This window comes from Lepus europaeus, chromosome 2 (genome assembly GCF_033115175.1).
Source record: "Lepus europaeus isolate LE1 chromosome 2, mLepTim1.pri, whole genome shotgun sequence".
Classification (NCBI taxonomy): domain Eukaryota; kingdom Metazoa; phylum Chordata; class Mammalia; order Lagomorpha; family Leporidae; genus Lepus; species Lepus europaeus.
In genome coordinates, this window is record NC_084828.1 from 82,308,305 (window position 1) to 82,330,986 (window position 22,682).

The 22,682-nt window shown below is 41.1% G+C and overlaps 1 protein-coding gene and 1 non-coding gene across 9 annotated transcripts in view; both read right to left on the reverse strand.

Annotated features, from left to right (window-relative positions):
• LRCH3 (leucine rich repeats and calponin homology domain containing 3) overlaps window positions 1-22,682 on the reverse strand; it is a 133,217-nt gene that overhangs the window by 98,301 nt on the left and 12,234 nt on the right. The gene's annotated exons all lie outside the window — the stretch shown is intronic.
• On the reverse strand, window positions 22,144-22,275 carry LOC133752922 (small nucleolar RNA SNORA36 family). Its single transcript, XR_009864993.1, has one exon. It is a non-coding gene; the product is annotated as a small nucleolar RNA SNORA36 family (small nucleolar RNA).

The following is a 22,682-nucleotide window of genomic DNA, read 5'->3' on the forward strand; positions in this document are numbered from 1 at the left end:
TCAACAAAATCTTTATTTGCTTGCAGAGAAATCTATCAATTTTGCCCTTTTTTTTTTTTTTTTGACAGGCAGAGTGGACAGTGAGAGAGAGAGAGAGACAGAGAGAAAGGTCTTCCTTTTGCCGTTGGTTCACCCTCCAATGGCCGCCGCGGTAGCGCGCTGCGGCTGGCGCACCGCGCTGTTCCGATGGCAGGAGTCAGGTGCTTCTCCTGGTCTCCCATGGGGTGCAGAGCCCAAACACTTGGGCTATCCTCCACTGCACTCCCTGGCCACAGCAGAGAGCTGGCCTGGAAGAGGGGCAACCGGGACAGGATCGGTGCCCCAACCGGGACTAGAACCCGGTGTGCCGGTGCCGCAAGGCGGAGGATTAGCCTGGTGAGCCACGGCGCCGGCCCCAATTTTGCCCTTTTCATTTGCACAGAGTCACACTGTTATAGTCACCATTCTTCACTTTTTTCTAAATTCCCTGGAGCAAGCTTTTTTTTCAAACCAATGTCTTTAAAAACAAAAAATCACATGAGAGGCAGAGGGAGAGCAAGAAAGAGTTCCTATCAGGGCCAGCATTGTGGTATAGCAGGTTAAGCCTCCACCTGCAGTGCCAGCATCTCAGATGGGCAACGGTTCATGTCCTGGCTGCTCCACTTCCAATTCAGCTCCCTTCCAATGTGCTTGAGAGAGAAGCAGAGGATGGCCCAAGTGCTTGCGTGTCTGCACCCACGTGGGAGACCTGGAAGAAGCTCCTGGCCATGCTTGGCACAGCCTCGGCCACTGCAACCACTTGGGGAGCAACTCAGGGGATGGAAGACCTCTTGTTTCTGTCTCTCTCTCTCTCTCTCTTTCAAATAAATAAAATAAGCCTTAAAGAAAAAAAAAAAAAAAAAAACACCTCTTATCTACTAGTTTACTCCCCAAATGTCCCCAGTGGTGAAGCTGGGTTAAAGCTGGGAGCAGGAAACTCAATCCAGGTCTCCCACAAGAGTTGCAGGGACCCAATGACTTGAGCCACATTGCTGCCTCCCAGAGTCTACATGACCAGAGAGTTGGAATCAGGAGTCAGAGTAGTGAGTCAAACCCAGTCTTAACTGTTAGCCTAAATACTTGCTCTCCAGTGTCTGCTTTGTATACTGAAAGTGCCCAAGATCACTCCTCCTGACCCACCTGGTCTAATTTTCATACTTTCACCCACATTCTCCTCATTCTCATGTAAGCTATCAGAAAAACTACCTATCTAAATAACAAAGTAAGTTAAATTCAGCGGCCTAAAAAATTACAGATTTTTTTTACATTTAAATCTAAGTCCTCTACACCTACAACAAATCAGCTTGAACTCATTCAGTCCTATAGAGTTCTTCAGTGCTTTTCCAACCATTGTGTATGAACAAACCTCTCATTTAAAAAACAGATGTTGGGGTGAGCATTTGGCCTACTGGTTAAGCTGTCAATTAGAAAATCTTCATTCCACATTAGAGTACCTGGGTTAGACCCCCAGCTCTAGCTCATGATTCCAGTTTCCTGCCACTGCAGGCATTTGAGGAGTGAGCCATCAGATTAGATCTCAATCAATCCCCACCCACCCACCCAATTTCCACTGCCTCTCAAATAAAAATTAAAAACCAGATGTTTTGGCTATTGTGTATTGCTTTCTATCATCAATGTATACAGTCACTTTTTTGGCATTTCATCAGCTTGCAATGATCTATTTCTTTCTCTCATTCACAGGGGCTGACCCTTCTTCCTTCCCAGATTTTCAGGTATATTGTCAGTGACTCTTAACCTCAGAGACCTTCAATGCAAGTTAACACTAAACTTTGGGCTCCCCTAAATCAGGATAACTTTGTAAACTCCTGCCCCGTCTTCAAGAGTCATCTCAAGCACTTTCTTTTTTATATTTATTTTGACTTGTCTAGGCACTCAAAGGATTCTCCTACTGTTCTGTTCTTCCACTTTAAAAATTGTCACATGGTAATGTGATTCTTCATTAGATTATGAATTCCTTGAGATCAAGAGCTTTGTATCTTTAACAACTAATGCAATACCTGATACTTGAACTTATTAATGGGTCAACTTTATTTGCTAGAATTAAGTTAACTTGTGCTAACATTAAATATGTCATGCTGATCAAATGCCTAGTTAGCTATTTTATGTTTTTTATTAAAAACTGAAAGATTATTTATGAAGGAACAAAATCTTTAGTTATGGCTCCATTAAGGGAAGCACCAAGCAGGATCTGAGGTAGAAGAAATGTAGGTGACAAACCTACATATCATATCAGATCATATCCAGAGCTCCATCTCTGAAAAATAAGTTTAAACTAAAAGGAGTTGGAGCAGACATTTAGCCTAGTGGTTAAGATGCCTATGTCCTGACCGGCGCCGCAGCTCAAGTAGTTAATCCTCCGCCTGTGGCGCTGGCACCCCAGGTTCTAGTCCCGATTGGGGCGCCGGATTCTGTCCCAATTGCTCCTCTTCCAGTCCAGCTCTCTGCTGTGGCCTGGGAGTGCAGTGGAGGATGGCCTAAGTCCTTGGGCCCTGCACCCGCATGGGAGACCGGGAGAGGCACCTGGCTCCTGGCCGTAGCGGCCATTTGGGGGGTGAACCAACAGAAGGAAGACCTTTCTCTCTCTCTCTCTCTCTCTCTCTCTCTCTCTCTCTCTCTCACTGTCTAACTCTGCCTAACCTCCCCCCCCCCCCCCCCAATATCGGAGTACCTTGGTTCAACTCCAGATATCAGTTCCTAATTCCAGTTTGTTGCAAATGCAGACTTCAGGAGGCAGGAATACAGTTCAAGTAATTTGGTTCCTGTCACTCACATGGGAGGCTTGGATTTGGTCTTAGCTCCTGACTTCAGTCCAGCTAGTCCCAGACATTAATGGCATCTGGGGAATGAATCAGTGGATAGCTGCTCTCTCTCTCTCTGCCTCTAAAATAAATAAATTTTAAAAACAATTCAGGGCTGGTGCTGTGGGGCAGTAGGTTAATCCTCTGTCTGCGGTGCCAGAATCCCATATGGGTGCCGGATTTAGTCCTGGCTGCTCCTCTTCTGATCCAACTCTCTGCTATAGCCTGGGAAAGCAAGTAGAAGATGGCCCAAGCACTTGGGCCCCTGCACCTGCACGAGAGACCCGGAAGAAGCTTCTGGTTCCTTTCTTCGGACTGGCTCAGCTTCAGTCGTTGTAGCCATTTGGGGAGCGAACCAGCGGATGCAAGACCTTTCTCTCTGCCTCTCCCTCTCACTGTCTGTAACTCTACCTCTTAAATAAATAAATAAAACCTTTAAAAAAAAAAAAAAAAAAAAAAACAACTTGGGGCCAGTGCGGCGGCACAGCATGCAATGCTGCCTGCCACTTCTAGTGCTGGCATTCCATATGGGCACTAATTCGAGCCCCTGCTACTCCACTTCCGATCTACTGCTCTGCTATGGCCCGGGAGTGCAGTGGAGGATGGCCCAATTGCTTGAGCCCCTGCACCCCTGTGGGAGACCGGAAAGAAGCTCCTGGCTCCTGGCTTTGGATGTGCGCAGCCCCAGCTGTTGCGACCAACTGGGGAGTGAACCAGTCAGTTCTCTCTCTCTCTCTCTCTCTCTCTCTCTCTCTCTCTCTCTCTCTCTCTCTCTGCTGCAGAGATTAGGGGAGTAAACCAGAGATGGAGCTCTTTTGCCAAAATAAATAAAAAATTAAAAAAAAATCTAATGTGTTGTTCTCAAAGTAGGAAAGAAATGTAATCTGCCTCTTTTTAGTGATATGTACCTTAAAAATCTCTTTAAAATTACAATATTTTCTAATAATCACATATTGTCCCTCAGCAATAAACTGAATAATATACATATTACAGAAACAAAAGTCCAAAGTATTCCTGAACTTTGAATCTCAAAATTAGTCTCACAACTGTGTAACAACTATGAAACAGTGTTTATTAACTTCTTTCCTTCCTAATCTTATTTTTCTTTGTCAGGGAGAAAAATAGTTTAACAGTTTATTCTATTTGGTTATGTAATTATGAAACTAGAACTGATTTCTTTTAAATCAGAATGATTAAGCCAGGAAAACCCAGATGCATTCCAGCCCAAACACAAATTAATGTTTTCAACAGTATGGCATTTATTAAGAAATGCTGGCTTTCAAAAGTCTTATGTTCTTCTAATAATTCCTTTAGGCTATCCCACACAATGACATCATCCTTACCAAATAAAGCCCATTATGCAACACCCCCTACACAGTACCATCACTTTCTAGAAGAACAGACACTACTATGAATGACTAAAAGGGTCAGAGATTATGACAAATATCTGAGTTCATAATTTTCAACACTGAACAATGTGAAATTTAAAAGAATATTATTCCTATAAAATAAAGAATAATATTCTTTAATAATCAAAACTGGCATATTCAAATTACCAAAAAATTTCTAAAACACACATTCAATATGAAAGTAAAAAGCCAAATTCTAAAGGAATGTTAAGTCCCTAAAGAATTATATAAAAGTAACAGCTTAAAATATTGTTTGATAAGTATTTAACAAATGACTTTAATACTATTTATGGTGCATCTCACGGACTAAAGAATACCATGGAGAGAAAGAACACAAAGTTGTCCATTAAATGAAAATACTATGATGACGAATGACACTTTAACACTTTTGAAATTTTTTCTTTACATCTGCCACTTTAAAAAAATAAAGTATTTCCTTTTTAATTTCAACTATTATGCCATTCTCTTAAAATTTTCTTGAAAGTGAATACAATAAAATTATCTTATTTTAGATATTAATTATGCAACCCAGAGAGGTCATAAAAGAAATGATTTTCTAACATTTTTAATTTAAAAAGTCATATTATTTTTATATAACATTGGGGTTACCTTTTAAAAACTTTTAAATTTTTATTTTTGTCAAATAATTGAATTTATATACTTAAAAGCACCAATTAGTTCTGCTTTTGGGAAGATGGAACAGACAGATGTACTTTTTCCTACTCCTTCACTGAGGACAACTAAAAATCTTGGACATTACTTATGGAACATATATAAGAAGACTAAAAGCTTGAGGGATGACAGCTGGGGACCTCCAGAACTCAAAGGACAACAGTGATGAATTCCCAAGATTTTCTTTTTGTCTCAAGTTTTCCAGGCTTGAAGCTATGCAGCTAACAAGTCCAAGTTAGCAACCCAGAAACACCAATGAGCAGAGACAAAGAAACAGTCTGCTCTCTCTAGCCAAAGGATCAGGAAAGGGGCAGCTTAGTTAGACGGGACACTTCTATACAATAACTGCTCTGCTTCAGCCAAACACCTCAGAAAAAACCATTGCCTCATCCTTACCCAAGCCAGCAAATGCTGACTGGGGAGCTGAAGCTACCCTTGCCACACTGAAACAATGCATTTCAGCAGCTCCTACTCTCTTCCCACTGGGGTAGTATTAGGAGAAAACCAAATAAGGAGTTGGAATTTTCATCTCTGATGGAAGGTAATGAATCCCCCTTCTCTACCAAGAATAGGTCAGTGGAGACCATGTAGGGAGCCTGGACTTTCACCCTGACCAGCAGTAACATGACTTTGTGGGTCACAGAAGGCCTAGTAGAGGGTCAGACCTGTCACCACCACCCAACATCAACATTCCCTGCCCCTGTGGTATCAGTAGCAGGGGGCTATGAGAACAGTAATGACAAACTTCCACCCCTTCCAGCCATGAAGATACCATGGGAGACCTGGTGAGGAGCTGACGCTCCCTACCTGCACAGCAGAAACAGGATCCCTTCCTGCATATTCAGGTTTCCATGAATGCCTAGCAGCAAACCTGGATCTCTGCCTCCACAGGGCAGTCATGAGGTAGCCACCTTCCTTCCCAGGCAGAGTGGAACCAGTTAAAACAGGAGCATAAGTTTCAACTTACACTACCAAGTACCAGAAAGATCTCAAACTCAAGGAAAAAATCAATCAATAAATGTCAAAAGTGAAGTGACAGAAACATTAGACTACCCTAAAAATGTTTCAGTGAGCAATTGTAAACTCTCTTGAAACAAATGAAAAACAAAGCCTCAACTAAGAAATAAGATATGAAGAACCAAATAAAAATTTTATAACTAGAAAATATGATAACCAGGGCCAGTGTTGTGGCACAGAGTACTGATTCAAGACCTGGCTGCACCACTTCAGATTCAGCTCCCTGCAAATATGTCTGGGAAAGCAGCGCAAGATGGCCCAAGTACTTGGGCCGTGGCACCCACGTTGGAGACCTGGATGCAGCTCCTGGGTCCTGGCTTCAGCATGGCCCAGCCCCAGCCTCAGCCGTTGTGGCCATTTGGGAAAGTGAACCAATGGATGGAAGATATCTCTCTCTCTCTCTCTCTCTTTCTCTCTCCATCTCTCTTTAAAGAAAACACAATAACCAAAACAAAAAACTACACGGATGGTTCCAACAGAAGGAAGATATAGAGGAAAGAATCTAAATACTGGAAAATAAAACAATGGAAATTAAAGAATCTGAATAATAGAAAGTAGATCTGTGGGACTACAACAAAAATCTGATTTTCATGTCATTAAAAGTTCTAGAAAGGGGACAGCTCTGTGGCTTAGCAAGTAGAGCTGCCACCTGCAGTGCCAGCATCCCATATGGGGGTGAGTTTGAGTCTTGGTTCCTCCACTTCCCACCCAGCTCTCTGCTATGTAAAAATAGTAGCAGAAAGTAGTAGAAGATGGCCCAAGTGCTTGGGCCCCTGCGTCCGCATGGGAGACCTGGAAGAAGCTCCTGGCTCCTGGCTTTGGATCAGCTCAGCTCTGGCTGTTGAGACCATCTGGGGAGTGAACCAGTGGATGGAAGACCTCTCTCTCTGCCTCTGCCTTTCTGTAACTCTGCCTTTCAAATACATACATAAATAAAATCTTTAAAAAAAGAGTCCTGGAAGAAGAGAAAGAAGATGTTGCTAAAAAACAAGTTGAAGAAATAGTATCTGAAAGTTTCCTAAATTTAGCAAGCCATGAACCTACAGGTTCAAGAAGCAGAGCAAACCCCAAACAAGAAAACCTCCCATCCCCCAAATACACCAAGACACATTCCAATTAAACCGAAAACTGAAGACAATGAAAAAAATCTTAAAAGCACTGAGGAACAATTGAAATGACAATAGATTTCATATCAGAAACAGTGGATAGAAGTCATACGGCAGCAGCACACATCTTACAAATACTGGAAAAAAAACTTGCTTATCCAAAATCATATGCTCACCAAAATATCCTTCAAGAGTCCAAAGAAAATCAAGATATCCTCAGATGAATGAAAACTAAGAGATTTTACTGCCAGCAGACCCCAACTAAAAGAATGGCTAACGGAAGCTCGCTGAACAGAAAGATAAAAGAAAGGAACTTGGGGCCAGCATTGTGGCTTAGCAGGTAAAGTCATCGCCTGTGATGCGGGCATACCATGTAGGTGTTGGTTCATGTCCCAGGTGCTCCACTTCCAATCCAGCTCACTGCTAGGCCTGGGAAAAGCAATGGAAGATGGCCCAAATACTTAGGCCCTGCCACCCATGTGGCAGACCTCCTGGCTCCTGGCTTTGGCCTGGCCCTGCTGGAAGATCTCTGTCTCTCCATTTGGGGAATGAACCTGCAGCAGATGGGAGATGTCTATGTCTATCTGCCTTGCACATAAAATAAATAAATAAAAAATTAGAAACAAAAGGTTAACAGCTACAAAGCCAGCAGACTAAGACTGCTTTCATTTTTGTATCTAAACAGGACATAAAGAGTACAAAGGACATACAGATTAAAGATGCAAGTGAATAGATTTATCTCCTAGGTGCCTCCCATATCTATTACAGAGGTGTGAAATGATTTCTATTCTGAACTCATGCAATCTTCAGTCTTACATTAATGGTATTTTTTAAAGATTTATTTTTATTTATTTGAAAGACAGTTACAGAGAAAGGTAGAGAGAGCCAGCGAGAGAATCTTTCATCCATTGGTTCATTCCCCAAATAGCCAAAACAGAAAGAGCTGAGCCAATCCAAAGCAAGGAGACATGAACTTCTTTCAGGTCTCCCACATGGGTGCAGGGGCCCAAGGATTTGGGACATCCTCTGTTGCTTTCCCAGGCACATTAGCAGAGAGCTGGATTGGAAGTGGGGCAGCCAGGATTCAAACCAGCTCCCAAATGGAAGGCCAGCGCTGCAGGCCAGGGCTTTAACCCACTGCGCTACAGTACTGGCCTCATGTTAATAGTATTAAGTGTGTGGAAACTTACTCTATGGTGTTTACAGATGGAGTTTTTTTTTTTTTAATGTTTATTTATTTATTTGAAAGGCAGAGTTAGAGAGAGAGAGAGAGAGAGAGAGAGAGAGAGAGAGAGAGAGAGAAAATCTTCCATCAGTGGTTCACTCCCTAAATGGCCACAAAGGCTAGAACTGGGCCAGTCCGAAGTCAGAAGCCAGGGACTTCTTCTGGGTCTCCCACATGGGTGTAGGGGCCCAAGCACTTGGGCCAACCTCCACTGCTTTCCCAAGCGCCTTAGCAGGGAGCTGGATCAGAAGTGGGGCAGCAGGGAATCAAACAAGAACCTGTATAGGATACCAGCACCACAGGCAGCAGCTTTACCTACTATGCTACAGCATAGGCCCCACAGGTGGAGTTTATGAAAGTGATTAGATAAGATTAGGTCCTTAGGTGAAGCTCCCGTGATTGAATCTTGGTGACTTTATAAGGAGGGGTGAAAAAACAACACAGATACAGACAGACATACTTACTCTTGGCCTTTTGCCATGTGATCCTCCATGCTGCCTGAGAACTCTGCTAGCAAGGCCATTGCCAGATGAGGGCCCTAAGATCACACACCTCTGGAAAGTATGAACTAAGTAAACCTTTGACCTTTATAAAGTTTGTTGCCTCAGGTATTTCACTACAGTAATGGAGCTCATTAATGCAGAGTTCATCCAAAATTTAGTGGCTTATATATCTAATGAAGAATAAGAAATCAAACTACTTGATACCTTTTCTATCATTAGGCTGAGGGAGAGCCGGGTCATCATACCAGGGTCTAGTTACCATTTATAGGACAATTCTTGCTGCACAACAGCCACAGTTTCATGATCCTATCTTATTCCCTCACCAATCCTACAGCAAGTGTGAGAATGCAAGCCCTTCACACTGCCACTCTAAAATTTCCTAACAAGGTGCCCTTCTTTTCATTACATGGGACATTTGGTGGGCCCCTTCAGTCTAGACACTCGTGTCCTTCAGTTTTGGAAAACTGTAATGAATTGTTTTCCTCCTCCTCTGTTTTCTCTTTCTGGAACCAGAAAGATCAAATGTCTTACCTCCTAGACTATAATATCCTTCTCTGTTTCCTTTTACCTGTCTTTCTGGGTTCCTTCACCATTATTCTAAACCTTTCTGCTTAATATTTTTACCTCTGATAGATATAATACTTTTCTTTTTACAAACTATTTTATTAATATATTTGAAAGGCACAGACAGTCAGAGATTGCCCATCTGGTGGTTCAATCCCCAAATGCCTGCAATAGTCAGGCTGAGCCAAGCCAAAGCTAGGAGCTAGGAACACAACCTGGGTCCCTCATATGGTGTCAGGGACTCAAGTATTTGAGCCATTACCTGCTGCCTCCCAAGATTTGCCTAAGCAGGAATATGGACTAGGGAGCAGAGCTGGGATTGGAATCCAGGCACTCTGATATGGTATGCAGGCATCAAGTGGGGATTTAAATGCTATGCCAAATTCCTGTCCCAGATGTAACACTTTCAATTTCCAAGAGCTCTTTCTTGTTCTTTATTTTCCAATGTTCTTAACAAATAGATCTCTATCATATGTCATGAATGGAATATCTTTTTTCTCTGCTTTTAAGGACATCAATTTTAGATTTTTACAAGGTTTTTTCTTTCTTGTCTCACTGTTTTTTCTGGGTTTCTCTCATCCAAATACTAACCAGGCCCAACCCTCCTTAGCTTAAGAGGTCAGATGAGATCAGGTGTGTTCAGGGTAATATGGCCATAGACTGGGCTTCTTTGTTATATTTTTCTTTGTTTTTGATGACAAAGATATTCTCTGAAAATCTAGTGATATTTATTTTTCTTTACTATTTAAAAACCTAACACTGGGGTGGCATTAGGTGTTGCAGTTAACATACGGCTTGAGATGCTTAAAGTTCTGGCTCTATATCTGATCCAGCTTCCTGCTAATGCATATACTGGGAGGCAGCAGGTGATGCCTCAAGTGCTTGGGTTCCTGTGGACCACATGAGATACCTGGATTGAGTTCCAGGCTCCTGGCTTCAGTTTGGCACAGCCCTGGCTGTTGCAGATATTTGGGTAGTGAACTAGCAGGTGGAAGATCTATATTTATTTATTTATAAATAAAATAAACCAAAATTAGAAAAAAATAGAAATAAAAACATAACACTAAAATTCTTGTTGGAAGCTCTGTGTGTATGCTAAGCCTTGGTGATATGACAGACTTCCCTGTATGGTAACGTAAGGACCTGGCTGCTTCACTTGGATTCTACAAATATCAGTATCCAGGAAAAGTATTCCCAGTAACTGGGAAAAAGCTTGGAGATCTTACCATTCTGTATGTCAACTGTCCTTGAGTTTTCCACTTGGTGTTTTATTCTCATCTTTAGCTGTGTCTATAAAAAAAAACCCAGAGCTAAGTCTAATCTAACTCTTCCAGAAAGTAAGCCTTCCTAATTTTTCTCTCATACATATGTCTCCTTAAAAACATACAACAGTGGTAAGAGCTTTAATAACAAGTCTTCCTGGAAAAGTTATTAGGAATGGTCCATACATCATATTTTATCAGCTTGTATTCATTTGTTCAGGAAAAACAATCATGTATACTGAATGTTTTGGGAAAATGGCTATGTTTTCCACATACTCTAAGAGAGTGGGATGCTGAAAAATGTATGTAGGCAGATAAAACTGTGATCCATATTTCCAAAACTGGGCCATAAAAAACCAAAAATTTAATAAGAGAAATGAAAATTTAAGTCAAACCCAGAATTCCAACTGAATTTAGCAATATGAGCTATACTTATAGTCTGGAGATCTGCATGGGCTGTTTTTTGTTTTTAAGATTTATTTATTTATTTGAAAGGGGAGTTACACACAGGCAGAGAGACAGAGAGATCTTCCATCCGCTGGCCCACTCCCCAAATGGCCCCAACGGCCGGAGCTGGGCCAATCCGAAGCCAGGAGCTTCTTCCAGGTCTCCCACATGGGTACAGGGGCCCAAGGACTTGGGCCATCTTCTATAGCTTTCCCAGGCCATACAGAAAGCCAGATTGGAAGTGGAGCAGCCGGGTCTCAAACTGGCGCCCATTTGGGATGTTGGCACTGTAGGTGACAGCTTTACCCGCTATGCCACAGCACCAGCCCTTAGTGATCTGTGCTCTAGTTTTGTTTTGTTGGGCTGGGTTAGTGTAAAAGAGAAATTATTTAGATTCAAAAAACATACTTTAAAACCTGTGTCTGTGCTTCAAAAGCTGTTTCATGCCTAGAACTGTGTCTGGAAAACAGGCATGGAGTATGTTTACCACTCAACAAAGAAACGTGACACTGAAATAAGCAGAAGGAAAAGGAAGGAGAAAACAAAGGAAGGGAATAGTTGCTAAGCACATGTGAACCTAGATTTCTATGAATTCAAAGCTAATGCATAAGTGTACTAGCTCTACTACTGGTATACAACCCTATACTATACATTATTATTTTAAAATGCTGAGAAACAGGCATGTTATTAGTAGGTAGCTCCATTATCTTAGTAAAAATAAGGGATTTTGTAAGAGATACTTCTTTAATACAAATATTAAACACCATCATTAAATTAAATTACTTCCTCAGACACAGAGACTCTCACTAAATATTACCTTTAAAATGCACAGAAATTATAGGTTAGTTAAACATGCTATACTTGCACTCTGCCATGTCTCTAGACTGAACTGACCTTCAAACCATAAGAATGTCAAAAAATTGTAATGGGAAGAGATGGGGGCTATTTTTCTGAGTTGCACAAATGCTCCCTCTCCTACCTTCCAATATCTTCTGGAATTTTTATTGTCTAATTTCCCAGGCATGGGGAGGGTGATTGATTATGGATTTTTAAAAGTATTTAATAAAACATAATGTTTTCATATTTTGATCAGAGCATTATTATCTAACACTACCCCAAATGATTCCTAAAAAGTAACAGTATGAGAAGGGTGGAGATAAGATAATCAAGTATTGGTTTCCATATGGCAACACGCAACACATAAGAACTTCCAAATGGAAACTTATAATCACAAAGATTTTAAAATATTGGTCTTCCAGGGCTAGCACTGTGGTGCCACACCCCTATGGATACTGATTCAAGTCCCAGCCGTTCAACTTCCAATCCAGCTCCCTGCTAATGCGCCTGGGAAAGCAACAGAAGATGGTCCAAGTATTTGGGCCCCTGTCACTTAACGTGGGAAACTTGGAAGAAGCTCCTTGCTACTGGTTTCAGCCTGGCCCAGCTGCAGTGGCTATTTAAGGAGTGAACCAGCAGACAGATCTCTGTCTCCTCCCTCCCCAAACTCTGACTCTCAAATAAAAACAAATAAGTCTTTAAATAAAAAAATCTGGTCTTCCAAAATTGGAGCTTGAAAGTTTAGATAAATTCCTTGGTTTGTGGATTGTCAAAATTAATTAATGTTCTGAATTTACTGGGGAAGTTTTGTTAATAAATTATATAATTAACATGAAGTTGTCTACATTCCTTGGCAGTGGTTATCAAACCTTAGCATATATTATGGTGACATGGAGCTTGTTAAAATACTGACTGGCAGCCCCTACCTCTGGAATTTTTGATACCACAGATCTGGGGTATGTCTAAATAATAAATAACAATGTCCCAAGTAATGCTATTGCTGATGGTCTTGGATCTGTGCTACAAGAACAGTGCCCTGTGGCATGAAAATGGTCTACCCAGGGGAACTGTATATTGGTTGAATAAGCCTGGGATTTCCGGTCTAAGATAATAGTTTGAATGTTTTAAACCATGAGCAACAGCTGTACTTTTTTCTTCCTCAGAGAAATTAAATGATTGGGTTATGTAAATATCTGTGCTTCTGTTTGCACACATTTGGAAAATATACTAAGAAATTGAGGAGCTGGTGCTGTGGCATAGAGGGTAAAGCCACCACCTTCAGTGCCAGCATCCCATATGGGCACCAGTTCGAGTCCCGGCTGCTCCACTTTTGATCCAGCTCTCTGCTGTGGCCTGGGAAAGCAGTAGAAGATTGCTCAAGTCCTTGGGCCCATGCACCCATATGAGAGACCTGGAGGAAGCTCCTGGCTCCTGGCTTTGGATCAGTGCAGCTCCAGCCGTTGAGGCCAGTTGGGGAGTGAACCAGAAGATGAAAGACCTCTCTCTCTCTCTTTCTCTGCCTCTCCTTCTCTCTCTGTGTAACTCTTTCAAATAAATAAATAAATAAATCTTAAAAAATAAAGAAATTTGAACACAATTATTATTATGAAATTGTAATTGTGACACAGTTGTACCTTGCTATAAGATTTCTTACTCCAGAAAACATATAGGAGAATAAGAATAATTCAAACCTATGGTATGTAATCTAATGATAATAACACAAGAAAAGTGGAAAGATATGGGTCATGCCAAGAACCCTGGAAAAATATGAAGCTGCCTCTAGGGCAAAACAAAGAATTTACTGTATTCTGTAAAGACCACAACTACTCACAGTAATTATGAAATAACTCAATAATTTATTCTGGCTAATCATTTTAATTTGAATTTAGGTAACGGCTCTTAAATTACTTAGTGTGTTATAAAAACCTAAAGGTTATGACAGAAAGTCATCATGCACATGTACTATAAATATTCCTTTGTTTAAATAAAGAAAATAAATCTTTGGTAAAACTGGCCTTCATTAATCTAAGAAATTAGACTAACCGCATTGAATAAAATAAGGAAGCTAACTAAATTCAGGGGCCTTCAAAAATATGGATTCAGGAGTGAGTATCTGAGCAGTTAAGACATATGGAATCCCACAATGGAATGCTTAGGTTTGCTGTTTGCCTCCAGCTCGACTCTAGCTTCCTGCTAATGCAAACCCAAGGAGGTTCCAGTGATAGCTGAAGTGGTTGGATCTCTGCCATCCATATGGAAGACATGGGTTTAATTCCTGGCTCCTGGCTTTGGCCTCCAGCCCACAACAGTTGCAGGCATTTGCAGACTGAACCACTGCATGGGAGTTCACTCTCAAATAAATAAAGAAATTTTTAAAAATATGGGTTTAGGGCCAGCATTGTGGCATAGTAAATTAAGCCTCTGTCTGAGATGCCTGCATCTCATATGGGCATCGGTTCAAGCTCCAGCTGCTCTACTTTCGATCCAGTACCCTGCTAATGTGTCTGGGAAAGCAGCAAGGAAGGCCCAACTACCTAGGCCCCTGCATCCACGTGTGAAACCCAGAAGAAGCTCCTGGCTCCTGGCTTCAGACTGGTGCAGCTCCAGCTGTGTGGCCATTTGGGGGGTGAACCAGCGGATGGAAGACCTTTCTCTCTGTCTCTTCCTCTCTCTACAACTCTCTCTCTCTCAAATAAATAAAATCTTTTTTAAAAAATTAAGAATCACAAGTTGGCATTTAAATGTTGATTTTATAAAACTTTGATAGTATTTTTATATTAATTTATTTTATTTAAAGGGCAGAAAGAAAAATAGAGAGAGAGAGAGAGAGAGAGAGAGAGAGAGAGAGAGAGAGAGAGAGAAACAGAGGTCTCTCTTCTGCTAGTTCATTCTCCAAATGCATACAACAGCCATGTCTGGGCCAGGCCAAAGCTAGGAGCTGAGAATTCAACCTAGGTCTCTCACATAGGTGGCAGGAACCCAAGTACTGAGCCATTATCTGCTGCTTCTCAGGGCGCGTATTAGCATGAAGCTCAAACCCAGGCATTCTAATATGGGATGTTGGTATCCTAAGCAATGTCTTAACTTCTGTGCCAAATGCTTACACCCTGATAGTATTTTAATTCAAAATATACTTTGGTATAATACTTGTATATAGTAATATAGCATATAAAATATGACTATACTAGACATGAAAAAGAAGAAAAGCTGGTAACTCAGCATAGGACAAAAATAAGGAACAATGGAAAAACTTCAATATTTTTTTTTAACTTTTATTTAATGAATATAAATTTCCAGTGTACAGCTTATGGATTACAATGGCTTCCCCCTCCCATAACTTCCCTCCCACCCGCAACCCTCCCCTCTCCCGCTCCCTCTCCCCTTCCATTTGCATCAAGATTCATTTTCAATTCTTTTTATATACAGAAGATCAATTTAGTATAAAGATTTCAACAGTTTGCACCCACATAGAAACACAAAGTGAAACATACTGTTTGAGTACTAGTTATAGCATTAAATCACAATGTACAGCACATTAAGGACAGAGATCCCACATGAGGAGCAACTGCACAGTGGCTCCTGTTGTGGACCCAACAAATTGACACTCTAGTTTATGGCGCCAGTAACCATCCTAGGCTGTCGTCATGAGTTGCCAAGGCTATGGAAGCCTTCCAAGTTTACCGACTCTGATCATATTTAGACAAGGTCATAAAAGACAGAGTGAGGATAGTAACCAATGATCCTAAGAGTGGCATTTACCAGGTTTGAACAATTATACAGCATTAAGTGGGGAAGAGGACCATCAGTACACACAGGTTGGGAGTAGAGCCATTGGTGGTAGAGTAGAGGTTATGATTACAAAGGAATGAGGCCCAAGTGCACTAGACAGGGCCTAGAACAAAGGACAGAGTCATTATTAGAGGAGCTAAGAAAGGTGCTGTCTAAGCTACAATTAAGTTTTCTGATTGAGAGGCAAATAGAACCTGATAGAAGGGGCTTGATAATAATCTGGTGGGCTTTAGGCCTTTACAAGGAAAAACTTCAATATTAAAGTAAGAAAAGAATCGCATCAAGTAAGAGTTAAGGCTTACCACATTCATGACTCTGAAAGACTCTTGCTCTTCCACATAAAATAATCTAAGCTGTCCCTGATGTCATCCTGTCTAGCATCAGCTGCCACTGAAATGATTTTAAGATTTATTTTTATTTATTTGAAAGGTAGAGTTACAGAAAAAGGAGGAGAGACGGGGGCGGGGGGGGGGGGGAGGGAGACAGACAAAGATCTTTTCTCTGCTGGTTCACTCCCCAAATGGCCACAACAGCTAATGCCAAGCCAGTTAAATAAATAGAAATCCTCTGGAAAAGAAACAACTTTACTTACCTGATGGACTTTAAAGCACTACTTCTTAACCTGTAATGCAAAGGCAGACTCTAATTCTGAAATGGGTTTTGCATTACTTATAGGACCCTTATATATCTCCATAGAAATGGATATGAAAAATTATTGTGCTCCAAAATAAATATTAGAGTACAGAAGCAGAGTCTAAGGAAGTATTTCTCAGTGGTAGTTCTTGACCACCTTTACCATCAAAAACAACCATCAAAAGCTTTTTAAGATGTAGCTTAACGGACCACACTCCATACATCTTGAATCAGACACTAGGAGCCAGATTCTATAATGAACGTTTTTAAAAAATTGCCACAGAGGCAGGCACTGTGATGTAGTGGGTTAAGTCATTGCTTGGGATGCCTGCCTCCCATATCAGAAAGCCAGTTCAAGCCCAGCTCCTCTGCTTCCAATCCAGCTTCCTGCCAATACATTCCACCAGTTTCCTGTTAATGCACCCCAGGAGGCAGGAGATGATGGCTCCAGTGCTTGGGCCTCTGCTCCATCCCTCTCTGTGATACTCTGCCTTTCAAGTGGATAAAAACAGGGACCAGCATTTCGGCTTGGCAGGTAAAGCTATCACCTGGACACCAGCATCTCATTTGGGTGCTAATTCAAGTCCCAGCTGGTCCACTTCTTATCCAGCTCCCTGCTAAAAGCAGCAGGAGATGGTCCAAGTACTTGGGCCCACTGACATTCACATGGGAGATGTGGAAGAAGCTCCTGGCTTCTGGCTTTGGCCTGACCCAGCCCCAACTGTTGCAGCCACCTGGGGAGTAAATCAGCAGATGGAAGATCTCTCTTTCTCTCTGTAACTCCGACTTTTCATTATTTTTTAAGTGGATGAAAATAAATAAACTTTTTTTAAGGTGCCACAATTTTATGTACACTAAAGTTTTGGAACCAATAGGCTCCAGTTTATAAACTGATAATAGATGGCCAGAAGCCACTAGGCAGCACCATGTTACCAGGCTAAGATTTTCCTTAAATTGTGACTGGCATAATTATCAAAATTGTAAATAGTGAATACACATGGAAAGGCTGCTACATATGAGAGCTTACCATTTGTCAAAGATCTAGAAATTATCATTTTGCCACTTGTTCTATTTTAAAGCACTAGCAGCACATATAGCATCATCACTCTTAAAACTCTAGGACACGAAATTAAAGAGGACAGAATGCTTGGCTGTCTGACACCAAAAGGAAGCATAATCTATAGTATTGAGAATGTTCTGCTTGAATTCTATTACAACACTGAAGCCCTGAGGGTTCTCATTAAATCCAGTTACACAGAAGTCAGTTGTCACTATTTCCAAAGCTTAGCAAGAAAAGATTCTTAATCATTTCCTCTTTTTGCTTTTCCACTCACCCACACATCCATCTTCTCATTCATTCAGTAAATACTCAAAGATTATATGCCAACAAACTGGATAAACTTGAAGAAATGGATAAATGTCTAGATACAAACAGCCTATCAAGACTGAATCACGATGAAACAGAAAATCGAACTAACCAATATAAAGGAGATTGAATCAGTAATCAAAAGTGACCCAGCAAAGAAAAGTCCATGACCTGATGGCTTCATGGCTGAATTCTAATATTTAAACACCAATCCTTCTCAAACTCTTCTAATAAACTTAAGTGGAAGCAATACCTCCAAATCTTTTTATGAGCCCAGCATTACCCTCATACAAAGTCAGACAAGAAAATAAAATGACAGGCCAATATACTTGATTAACACAAAAATTTTCAACAAAATAGTAGCAAACTGAATTCAAAAGCACATTGAAAAGATCATTCATCATGACCAAATGGGTTTTATCCCCAGGATACAAGGATGGTCATGCAAATCATTTTTCTTCAGATCCTATAAAACTTTCAACATATGCAAATCAGTAATTGTGATACACTACATTAACATAATGAAAGACAAAACCAACATGATCATCTTAATAGATGCAGAATGAAGCATTTGACAAAATTCAACATCCTTTTATGACAAAAATCCTAGGCAAATTAGATACAGAAGGAATTTCTTTCAACACAATAAAAAACATGTATGATAAATCCACAGCTAACATCATACTCAATAGCAAAAAGTTAAAAGCCTCTCCTCTAAGATGAGGAACAAGACAGGGATGACTACTTTTAGCACTTTATTCAACATAGTCCTGAAGTTCCAGCCAAAGCAACAAGTCAAGCAAAAGAAATAAAAGACATCCAAATTAGAAAGAAAAAAAAAAAAACTGTCTTTACTTGTAAACAACATGATCTTATAAAGAAAATCTCATGAACTCCACCAAAAAACTGTTAAAACTAGTAAACCAAAAAAGCTGCAGGATACACAACGAACAGAGAAAAACAGTAGCACTGGGGCTGGCGATGTCAGCATCCCATATGGGTGCCAGTTCACATCCTAGCTGCTCCACTTTCAGTCCAATTCCCTGTTATGGCCTGGGAAAAAGCAGCAGAAGATGGCCCAGCTGTTTGGGCTCCTGCTACTCTTGTGGGAGATCTGAAGGAAGCTCCTGACTTCTGGGTTGCAACCATCTGGGGAGGGAATCAGCAGATGGAAGATCACTCTCTGTGTCCTTCCCTCTCTTTCTCTAACTCTTTCAAATAAATAAATCTTAAAAAAAAAAATAAAAACAGTAGCACTAACAATAGCATTTAAAAACGGCATAAGTTTAACTAAGTAAGTGAAACATTTGTACACTGAAAACTATAAAACACTGATGAAAGAACTGATGAAGACAAAAATAAATGGAAAGAAATTACATGTTCATGGCTTAGAAGAATTCATATTGTTAAAATGACCACAATACCCAAAATGATCAACAGATTTAATGCAACCTCTGTCGAAATTCCAATGACATTTTCACAAAAATAGAAAAACAATCCTAAAACTTGTAGAGAACCACAAAAGACCCTAAATAGACAAAGCAATCTTGAGCAAAAAGGACAAAACTAGAGGCATTGTATCACCCAAAAAAATCTACTATAAAGCTACAATAATCAAAACAGTACAATATTGGCATAAAACCAGACAGATGGACCAGGGAACCAAAACAGAGAGCCAAAAACATTTACACATTTATGGTTAATTGATCTTTGGGAAAGCTGCCAAGAACAAACAATGGAAAGGACAGTTTCTAAATAAATGATTCTGGGTAAACTGGATATACATAAGCAAGAGAATGAAATTAGAACCTTATCTTACACCACATACAAAAATCAACTCAAAATGGATTGGATTTATATGTAAATCCAAAACACAGGAGAAAGGGGCTCTATGACACTGTCTGGATAATGATTTTTTTAGATATGACTGCAAAAGCACAGGTAACAGCAGCAAAAATAGAGAAATGGTATTACATCAAGATAAAAAGCTTCTGCACAGCAAAGGACACAATGAACAGAATGAAAAAACAACCTACAGAATGGGAAAAGATATTTCGAAACTCCTACATCTGATAAGGGATTAATATCCAAAACACAGGGGTCTCAAACAAATTTATAGCAAGAAAACAAATACCCTGATTTAAAATGGGCAAAGCACCTGAATAGACATTTTTCAAAAAAGGGCATACAAATGGCCAATAGGTATACAAAAAACCCTCAACATTACTAATCGGCAGGGAAATGAAAATTAAAATCACAATGAGGTGTCACTTTAAACTTGTTAGAATGGCAATTATCCAAAAGACAAAAGTGGGGCCTGTGCCGTAGCGTAGTGGGTAAAGCTGCAGCCTGCAGTGCCAGTATCCCATATGGGTGCCAATTTGAGTCCTGGATGCTCCACTTCCAATCCAGATCTCTGCTATGGCCTGGGAAAGCAGTGGAAGATAGCCCAAGTCCTTGGGCCCCTGAACCCATGTGGGAGACCCGGAAGAAGCTCCTGGCTCCTGGCTTTGGATTGGCACAGCTCCAGCCATTGCAGCCATCTGGGGATTGAACCAGAGGATGTAAGATCTCTCTCTCTCTCTCTCTCTCTCTCTCTCAGCCTCTGCCTCTCTGTAACTCTGCCTTGCAAATAAATAAATCTTAAAAAAGAAAAAAGAAAAAATGTTGAATACATGTATACATGAGTAAACACTATAAAAGGCTATTCAGCCATGAAAAAGAAGGGAATCCTGTCATTTATGACAATATGGATGAACATTAAGTGACATAAGCCAGACACACAAAGGTAAACATTGTATGATATCACTTATGTTCATATGTATGTAGAATCTAAAAATGCTGACTTCACAGAAACAGAAAGGAAAATGGTGACCATGAGAGGCTGGATGGTAGGAGCACTGTGGGCAAACCCCTAATCTCTGGGACTCTGAATATAGCACATCAAGGCCGGCGCCGTGGCTCAACAGGCTAATCCTCCGCCTTGCGGCTCCGGCACACCAGGTTCTAGTCCCGGTCGGGGCGCTGGATTCTGTCCCAGTTGCCCCTCTTCCAGGCCAGCTCTCTGCTGTGGCCAAGGAGTGCAGTGGAGGATGGCCCAAGTGCTTGGGCCCTGCACCCCTTGGGAAACCAGGAGAAGCACCTGGCTCCTGCCTTCGGATCAGCGCGGTGCACCGGCCGCAGCGTGCCAGCCGCGGCGGCCATTGGAGGGTGAACCAATGGCAAAGGAAGACCTTTCTCTCTGTCTCTCTCTCTCTCACTGTCCACTCTGTCTGTCAAAAAAAAAAAAAAATATATATATATATATATATATATATACAGCACATCATATCTTTTTTTTTTAATTTTTATTTTTATTTTTGACAGGCAGAGTGGACAGTGAGAGAGAGAGAGACAGAGAGAAAGGTCTTCCTTTTGCCGTTGGTTCACCCTCCAATGGCCGCCGCGGCTGGCACGCTGCGGCCGGTGCACGGCGCTGTTCCGATGGCAGGAGCCAGGTGCTTCTCCTGGTCTCCCATGGGGTGCAGAGCCCAAGCACTTGGGCCATCCTCCACTGCACTCCCTGGCCACAGCAGAGAGCTGGCCTGGAAGAGGGGCAACCGGGACAGGATCGGTGCCCCGACCGGGACTAGAACCCGGTGTGCCGGCGCCGCAAGGCGGAGGATTAGCCTGTTGAGCCACGGCGCCGGCCAGCACATCATATCTTGATTTTTTTTTTTTTTTATGTGGAAAAAGGGATTTGGGGGTAAATCCAATCTCACCACATGAATCTTGTGGATGGCAGAAGAGGAAGTCAGAGAGATTTGAGGCATGAGATGGGTTTGATACATCACTGGCAGCTTAAAAATGGAGGAGGTCATATAGTATGGTCATGTGACAGTGTGGCTAACAATCAGCAAGGAAACAGAGACCTCAGTCTTATTGCCACAGGAACTGAACTCTATCAAAAGTTAAATGAGCTTGGAAGCAAACTCTTCCCAAAACCTCCAGGCAGGCGCTTAACCTGCCAACACACTAATCTTGGTTTTGTGAAAACATAAGTAGGTAACTCAGCTGGTTGATAGATTTGTAGGATAAATGGATGCAGTTTTAAGCTATTTTTCAGTGTATCAATGAGTTATTCCCACTGCCCCACATTTTCTTTCTTTTTTCTTCTTCTTCTTCTTTTTTTTTTTTTAGGAAATTACTTGAGAGGAAGAGGCAGAGAGAGAGGTCTTCCATCCGCTGGCCACTCCTCAAATGGCTTCTTAAGTCGGAGCTGGGCCAATCTGAAGTCAGGAGCCAGGAGATTCTTCCAGGTCTCCTATGCAGGTGCAGGGGCCCCAAGATTTGGGCCATCCTCCACTGCTTTCCCAGGCCATAGCAGAGAGCTGGACTGGAAGTGGAGCAACCACTACTACTACGCCACAGCACTGGCCACCACATTTTTTTCAGTACTTGGTACTACCAGCTTTTTTTTTTTTTTTTTTTTTCCATTGTTGTAGGCTAGGAGGTAAATGAATAGAATGATACTTTCTATCCAGTTCTATCTCCTAGCCCCTTTCAATGTCCCAAAGTTTAATTAACAGAACAGGGAAGCTGCCCTGAACTGAACTCAACACTTTGGAAGTATTACCAGCTTTCTAAGTAGTACTTCTGTGTGGTTTTATTTTCCATTCCCTTGATTACTAATGAGGTTGAGCACTTTTTCACATATTTAGCAACCATTTGGAATTTATCTTCAGTAAAGTTCAAGTGTTTTCTTACTTCTTCATCAGGTTGTCTTTTTCTTACTTCTTTGTAGAAATTTTTAATGTTTTCTGAATACCATCTATTTGTTTTATTTTTCTGGAAATCTCCTGCACTATGGCTTATCTTTTACTCTCCATGATGTATAAACCATTTCTTAAAATCTGCTTTTAACAGAAAAATCTATTACCTAGTGTTTGTAAGAAATAAGTTCAATAAAACCAGTTTAAATCTTTGGTTCAAGATGTTCTTAAAACAACAAAAATCTAGAGATTTAGAAAACCAAA